We start from the raw sequence: 8475 nt of genomic DNA, 5'->3' as shown, positions 1-8475 counted from the left end.
TCTCTCTCTCTCTCTCTCTCTCTCTCTCTCTCTCTCTCTCTCTCTCTGTCTCTCTCCCTCTCCGCCTTTCCCCATGAGCCTGCTCCCCATGAAGAAGCCTGGACTGCCAGGCAGCTAGGATCCTATTAGAGAGAGCTGTCTGGTGGAGAAACTAGCTTCTCTTTAAAATGGCAGACACTTGTTATGGACAGCTTGTCAGTCACTCACACCTTAGTATGAATTACACCGATCAACTATTAGGGTTTCCTACACCAGGATAGGTTGGGGATTGTTTAATCTGAGAATGGTAAATTTGGTCATAGATTAGAGGTCACAGTTTTGGAGCATGATATACTCTGGGAGGTAGGCCAGAGGGATGAGCCTCTGTGGGAGGGCTTTGGGTGGCCAGAGAGTGATGTGGTGGATATGGAACAGAAGAGGGGACACAAAGAGGCAGGTAGCTACACTGAGACCCATGCTGATCGCAACTGCCCCTGGGGTTTTTAGAGATGCTGCTGATCACCAGCCAGTGTATCAGACCATGTGCACCGATTTTTAATTCAGAAAATACCCTTTAATTCAGTAAAGCCCCTTGGTTTACCAAGCAAGTTAACCACCTTCTCTGCCTTATAGAAGCAGAAGCATGTTGATCCTGGCAGTTCAGCCATTGGGGTTCTCGTTTCCTCTGTCCAAGATAGAGACCCCATATCCTCAAACAGAAAATAGGGAGAGTCATCTTACACACCTCATAGGTGATATGCTTGTAAGTATCTTACTGTGCCCAGTGCAGGGTGAGCCTCGGAAAGGTCATTGATTGTTGCTGCTGCTGCTGTTGCTGTTTTGCTGCTGTTGTTGCCGCTACTGTTGCTCCTGTTGTTGCTGTTATTGCTGCTGCTGTTTTGCTGCTGTTGCAGCTGCTGCCACTGTGATTGTTGTTAGTGTACAGCACATGCATGGCCCTCAATGAACACTGGATGGTATAATTACAGAATCATTCAGTGTCCTGTAGGGTCAGCCTATAACGCGAGTTCTACTGCTCATTACTTCCATCAAGGGCAGCTTTCACCCCTGAGCTGTCTAATTGGGAGCCAGAGAATAGTGTTGAAATAAACCAGAAAATCTGACAACCCAGCTGACATCTCTCTTTCCCAGTCACTGTGTGGATCAGAGTCATGCTCCACAGAAGATGAGTGCTACTTCTAGGAATCAGATATTCCGGAGCAGCAGGTAGAGATGGTTTTAAAGTGGCCAGATGCCTTGTGGCAAAGTAGAAAGTATGCTGGCTTGAGTGTCATGGCCCAACTATGTGACTTTAGACATGTCACTCAGCCTCCTTTTTTCTTCTTCTTCATCTGCAAAATAGAGACCATGATAGCAGGGCTGCTGTGAAGATGTGATGCTGCTGTGCTCAGTTCAGTGCCTGACCGACAGAAGGAACCCGATAAACATTAGCCTCCTTGCCTCCAGACCTTCCTCCTGCTCCCACCCGCGTCCACCCCCAAATGCTGGCCTAGAGCATCAGAGCTGCAGGGAATGTGAAAGATCATCCAGCTCAGTTTTATCTTTCCAGATGTAGTAGGGACATACAGTGGGACAGTGGCGGCCCGATGAGAGGCCAGGTTGCCCAGTTCCTCACCCAGTGGTCACCCCGGCACCACTCTGCCACCACAGGACAGTTGTGGCACTGTCAGCTCAGAGCTAAATTCTCCTGGTGTTATTTAACTGGGATTGTGGCTGTCCTCATTCTCTGAAATTACATCAGCTAAGCTTTAATGACCATTAGCTACCGTGGTTTTTCCTTTCTGAGGCCGCTTATGTCTTTGGCTATAAACTCATCTCTGTAAGCATTTGTACTCTCCTATTTTCAGCAGATCTTAAATATTGTGCTGGGTCTGAGCTTCTTCTTACAAGTGCAGGATTCTAAATTCAAATTCACAAGCCAGTGTCTGTTTTCTGGAGCACATCCAAGTGTGGGTGAGTGAGAACGGGCAGTTTATAATCCTGAGATGCTAATCTACCTTGCCAGGTTCTGAATGTGGTGGAGGAAGTAATAAAGTTGGAGAACAGAATAGGTTCCAGGCCTGAATGACCAATTAAACCTCTTTTTAAATGGCCAAGAGCAATATCTATAAGATACAAGCTAATTACAAGAATTAACAACAACCACTACCAAAAAAACCCAGACTCTTCAACTATATCAAATACCAAGGACCAGAAATGCAAGCCATCTTATATTTGTATCATCTATATTCCTAGCTCTGGCCTCAGTTCATCTCTGGTCCTGGATACAAAGAGGTGGGGTCCGAAGAAGGAGGAGGCAAGGATGATACCAACCATGGGAGGAGTGAGAAGGCCCCTGAGTTATTAGTAGATGGATAAAATACCAGTTATAGGACCTTTTCTCTCCCGTCGCCTTCCTTCTGAGCATTCATCCAGTACACATTTATGGAGCAACTACTAGGCAAGCCCTACAGTAGGCGCCGAGACGCAGCAGTCCCTGCCCGCATGGAGCTGACATTCCCAGTGGGGAATACAGACAACAGACAAGCAGACAAACAAGATACTTTCAGAGAATGCTAAGCCCTAAGAAGGACATGCAGATAGATAATGGGATAGCGAGGAACTGGGCTTGGGCAGGAACAACTTGGATGGATGGCTGGAATGGCGTCTTTGAGGAGGGGACCCATATGAGCTGAGACCTGTAGGATGAGTAACCAGCCACAGGCAAACCTGGGAAAACATTCTCCTTGTGAGAGAAAGAGCCCAAAGAAGAGAGGGCTGGTCGGAGTGGCTGCAGCTCTGTGAGCTGGGCTATGGGCTTGGCCATGGCCTGATGCGGTAAGGCTGGGGAGGCAGGATAAGGAGCAGTTAAGTAGAAGCAGGACTCAGAGTCAGACAAACCTGGATTTGAAGCCCAGCTTCAAGAGCTATAGGCCGGGTGCGATGGCTCACGCCTGCAATCCCAGCACTTTGGGAAGCCAGGGCAGGCAGATCACTTGAGATCAAGAGTTCGAGACCAGCCTGGGCAACATGGTGTAACCCCATCTCTACTAAAAACACAAAAATTACCCAGCTATCGTGGTGCATGCCTGTAATCCTAGCTACTCAGGAGGCTGAGGCACGAAAATCACTTGAATCTGGGAGGCAGAGGTTGCAGTCAGCCAAAATTTCACCACTGCATTCCAGCCTGGGCAACAGAGCGAGACTCCATCTCAAAAAAATAAAAGAGTTATTAGCAGCATGACCTTGAACTATGGTTACTTTGCCTCTGAGCCTCAGCTTCCTCATCTTTGAAATAGGACCAATGAGAATAAGACCAACCTCACATGATTAATGCAAAGAATAAATGAGAGCCCTTTAACATACTTAGCAGGGCACCTGGCACATAGTCAGTGCCATAAGCTCCAACATCTACTCTTCCAGACTCACCACTGACCCCCAAGGCCACTGCTCGCAGGCATGGGTCAGTATTAGCCGCCACCACAGAGCAAGCCACCAGGTGGCGGTCTTTCAAGCTTTCCTGGCTTAAGCGTTGTCAAGACTGTTTTGAGCTTGTTTTCACCCAAGAGGAAAGTGCAAATACACATCTGCCAAAGACGAGGTGGGTATAGGGCTACTGGAAACATACAGGGAATATTTTCTGGTTACAGCAACCAAATGTAATGGAAAGAACAGCAGCCAAGAGGCAGACCTGGGTTCCCGTGCCTACTTTGCCTGTGGATCAATTGAGCTTGGTAATAATGCACTTGAGCCTTCTGGTCTAGATTCCCCCATCTACCTCCACCACGGTACTGCTGTGAGGCCCAGATAAGGTGCAGCATGCAGAATGGCTGGAGAACACCTGCCTAGAGTGTGCTTGAGCGACAGTCTCAGCTTTGCCACTTACTTGCTGTTTACTTACCCCCAGCTTTTTCACGTATAAAATGGGCATAAGAACAGAATCACAGGTTGTGAGGACGATGAAAGCAGTTAAGCACTTGAGCAGCTCTGAGCACCTGACTGTACAGCTGTGTGTGCTGCCATCATCTGGAAAGCGCCATTAGGTGGATCGGCTGTGACCACAGGCTGCACTGCCTTTGGTCGAGGTGGCTGCTGGGAAGCTGCAGAGAAAGAAGGCAAATGTTTGACTAAGGATGAAGATGAGACAACTAAGAGTAAGCAGAAAGGGAGGAGTTGCACTTGCAGACGGGGAGTGAAGGTGTACAGTGACCAAGGAAACGTCTCCTGCCCCACAGAGCCTTGGCAAGGGGGCTTGCAGGATGTGGGAAGAGGGGCATCACCTGGTAGCCATATCTCTCCAGCCCATTTCTATTCCTTCTGTCTCTCTGTCTTTCTCTTTCTCTCCCTCTCTCTCTCTCCTCCTGCCTCCTTTCTTTTTGAGACAGGGTCTCACTCTGTTGCCCAGGCTGGAGTGCAGTGGCACAATCATGGCTCACTACAGCCTGGACCTCCTGGGCTCAAGCAATCCTCCCAACTCAACCTCCTGAGTAGCTGGGACCACAGATGTGCACCACCAACCCTGGATAATTTCTTTGTGTGTGTGGAGATGGGGGTCTTCCTATGCTGCCCAGGCTGGTCTCAAACTCCTGCGCTCAAGTGATCCCCCCACCTCTTCCTCTCAAAGCAAGTAAGTGGCAAAGTTGGGCCTGCCACTCAAGCATACTCTAGGTAGCTGTTCTTCAACCATTCCACATGCAGTGCCTCATCTGGACCTTACAGCAATCCCGTGCTGGGATTACAGTCATGAGCCACTGCCCCCAGCCCTATTCCTTATCTCTTTCAGCACAACCTGGGCACCAGTTTCCTGCTGCATGGTAAGCTCCTTGAAGGCAGAGGCAGTTGTATTTATCTTTATCTTCCCACCAGCCTAACACAGAGCCCACCCCTAACAAGCCCTGGACAAATGCTTGTTGGTGAGCAATCCATCCTGGGCTATACAGTGCATTGATCGTATCCCAGATCACCTAGGGCTCCGCACTGGTGATCCACCAGCCCAACCACAGGATTGGATGCTCTGCCTGTGACCTGAGGATGTTAGTTACCCTGTGCTAATGCCCTTACCAGTAAATGTGTGCAGACCGTGTCCTAATCACAAGCAGAAGGAGAAAAGGCGCAGGCACCAGCTGGCTCTCCTGGGTTTCCCATTTGCCTGTGACCTGCCCCTACTGTCTGGAAATCTCTCAGGAGGATGCCATGCGGTGGTGAGAGCTGTGTAATTGCTTAATGGCAGGAATGGATGTGGGAGGAATCGCAGAGATACGGGAAGAGCAGGCAGCAGGCATGACGGAAGGGCACAGCATCCCAAGAAAGACACCCACGTTCCTAGCTCTGCTTTGCCCCATGAGAACTTCAGGAGGTGATGGGAGTCACCCCATCTTTCTATTTCCTTATCTCCACAATAGGCAAAATACAAATGCCCACTTCTTTGCCATAAAGGGCACAGTGTCTGGCACACAGGAAGTGCTTAAGTGCTTGTTGAATATCCCAATAAGATGTTGTGTGAAACAATGTTTTGTAAATACTACAGTGGCACTGTTAAAACTTTTTACTAAAGTACTGTAAAAGCAAAAGAAAGGGTTACACATACTCCCACAAGGTGGGGGGTGTCTGAGAATCTCACCCAACAGAAAGCCTGGAAGATCTTTTCAAGGCTCATGCTTTGTTTAAAATATGCACACACAGTTTTGCATTCAGCTCCAAAATATATGCAGATTTATTCAAATGATAATTCGATATTTTCTTTCTTTCTTTCTTTCTTTTTTTTTGAGACGGAGTCTCACTCTGTCGCCCAGGCTGGAGTGCAGTGGCACGACATCAGCTCACTGTAACCTCTGCTTCCTGGGCTGAAACGATTCTCCTGCCTCAGCCTCCTGAATGGCTGGGACTACAGGCACGTGCCACCACGCCTGGCTACTTTTTTTGTATTTTTAGTAGAGACAGGGCTTTGCCATGTTGGCCAGGCTGGTCTTGAACTCCTGATCTCAGGTGATCCACCCACCTTGACCTCCTAAAATGCTGGGATTACAGGTATGAGCCACTGCATTCAGCCAGATATTTTTATTTCTTGCCAGTTAAATTATCTACCACTCCTCCTCTTTCCCCCTGCCCCTGGCAAAGTGGGTCTTCTAGTAAAAGGGGATCTTCCAGGAAGCGGGAAGACATGGCCCTTTTATCTGGGGTACTTTGTGTTCCCAGAATACTTCCAGCATAAGCATCATGTAAGACTTCTCTTCAGATTTAGTTATTTTTGTTTAATATTTTACACTTGATCTTAGCCAAAAAGCCAGGAAACGATGTGTGTTTAACATTTTGATGGGCCAGCCTCCGTACTTTGCTTTACTCAGAGAAAGATAATTAGCTTTTGTCCATTTGGGTCCAATCAATGCGAGGGTCCAGAATGCACCCCTTCCCGCCCCTTCCTTCCACGCTGCCTCGCCCACAGCCCCGCCAGCGGGCAGCCATTGCACACATCGGAGAACAAACAGCCTGCGGGGCTCTCCACCAGGAACCGAGAACTCAACAGCCTGTTGCGACTGTTCTTGCTGTCTGCCCCTCTGACCTCCTGCCTCCCTGGGGCCAGCTCTCTCCTCCCAGCCCCGCCCCGCCTAGCCTTTGAGTTCCCACCTGCCTCCTGCGGTGGAGATGTCAGGTCAGGCCTGCTGCCTCCTGAGCCCTCCTCCAGCTGCCTGTGCCCTCGCCGGCACACGCAGCCCTCAGCCCCGCATCCTGCTGGAAAGCGAATAGCGCTCCAGCTCTTAAAGACCTCCAGGGGAGCAGTTTCTACAACCTCTGCAGGAATCTCGTTCTAACATCTCACAACTCTCATGGAGAAAAAGGCCTTCTTTTCATGAAATCTCAATTCCTTTCTGTTGCAACGAGCATGGAGTTGCTTTTATTCTCTGCTAGTTTGAACTATACTTAAACAAGCCTAATTCCTCATGATGCTCTCCCTGCCTTACCAAAGGATGGAATATCAGCTTCACTTCTGGTCAGCCCTCCTCTACGGCGCACATAGGCCTGGGTCTGGGCTGGGATTCTGCCTCTGGGGTGTGAACAGAGCAACATTGAAGCAGAGAGGACCCTTTACCACGAAGGCAGGGCTGAGCCAAGGGTAGCCCTGAGCTCCTTTGGGTGCCTGGAAGTAAATAACTGACACTGACTAAAGGCCTCTTGTGGGCCAGATCTCGAAGAGATTTACAGGAAATGTAAAACCAGGTCTCTACCCTCAATAATAGCATCACAAAAGCATCACTTGCTGACTCAACTCTGTGGACAGTGGAGAATGCACTAATTTTGGCCCAAGAGACTTGCATTTGCATCCCAGCTCTGCATTTTTTTTTTCTTTTAGATGGAGTCTCTCTGTGTCACCCTGGCTGGAGTGCAATGGCATGATCTTGGCTCACTGCAACCTCCACCTCCTGGGTTCAAGCGATTCTCCTGCCTCAGCCTCCCAAGTAGCTGGGACTACAGGTGTCTGCCACCACACCTGGCTAATTTTTTTATTTTTAGTAGAGACAGCTTCACCATGTTGGTCAGGCTGGTCTTGAACTCCTGATCTCAGGTAATCCACCGACCTTGGCTTCCAAAAGTGCTGGAATAACAGGCATGAGCCACTGTGCCTAGCCCCAGCTCTGCCTTTTATTAGCTGTGCTGTGTTGGGAAAGCCACTACATCTCTCTGAGACTTCATTTATGTGTCTATCTCAGAGGTGTTAATGAGGATTTTTTAAAATCTGTAAAGTGCTACACAGTTAAAAGATTACCATAGATTGGGGTAAGAAGCATATGAAGGCAGGGGCTCTACCTGTCTGCAATAGGAGAAATACACCTGGGATGTGCTAAAGGGCTTGGAGGAAGAGAAAAGGGTGAAAGTGAGTGACATTTCACAGGGATGACAGGCAGAAGGAGGTGACAGTTGGGCACAGAGACTGGGAGAAAAAGAAGGGAAGAAGGAAGATAGCTATCACATGGAAGGCTCACAATGTGCTGGGTATTCTGCTAAAGGCTCTGCGTATGTTATCTCACGTTCCTTATGAAATCCCCGTCATGAGGTGTTATTATTCTCATTTTACCCTTGCATAAGGTAGGGTGTATAACATACCTCCAAACACTCAAGCTGAACCTGTGAGAGATCCATCCTGTCTATAATGAAATTTGGTGTCAGGATGAGGCTACTAGGCCTTTAGAACAAATGAGAGAAGAACCGAGCAAGAGGTGCAGAGGTAGGTGGTCAGGGCAGCGGGTCCTCCACAAACCCTGGTTCATGGCATCAGAAGGGGTAATCAAAAGTGATGGCCCTTACCAGTTTCAAACATGGATTCCTTTTTCCAGATGTCATCGGCTTTTGTCCAGCCTCTTAGCCCTCCACTTCTATCTACTTCCTGGATGGCCCATTTCCTGACTCTTCTCTTTTTCTTTTTCCTGTGTCTCCTTCCTCTCTCTCCCTCCTCCACCCCTCCTCACACATGCACACACACACAGGCTCAATTTCCTTTTC

Source organism: Sapajus apella, unplaced genomic scaffold, assembly GCF_009761245.1.
Source record: "Sapajus apella isolate SASKATOON/1434 unplaced genomic scaffold, GSC_monkey_1.0 scaffold13, whole genome shotgun sequence".
Lineage (NCBI taxonomy): Eukaryota > Metazoa > Chordata > Mammalia > Primates > Cebidae > Sapajus > Sapajus apella.
The sequence above is the reverse complement of the archived record's forward strand: the minus strand, read 5'-3'. Positions refer to the sequence as shown.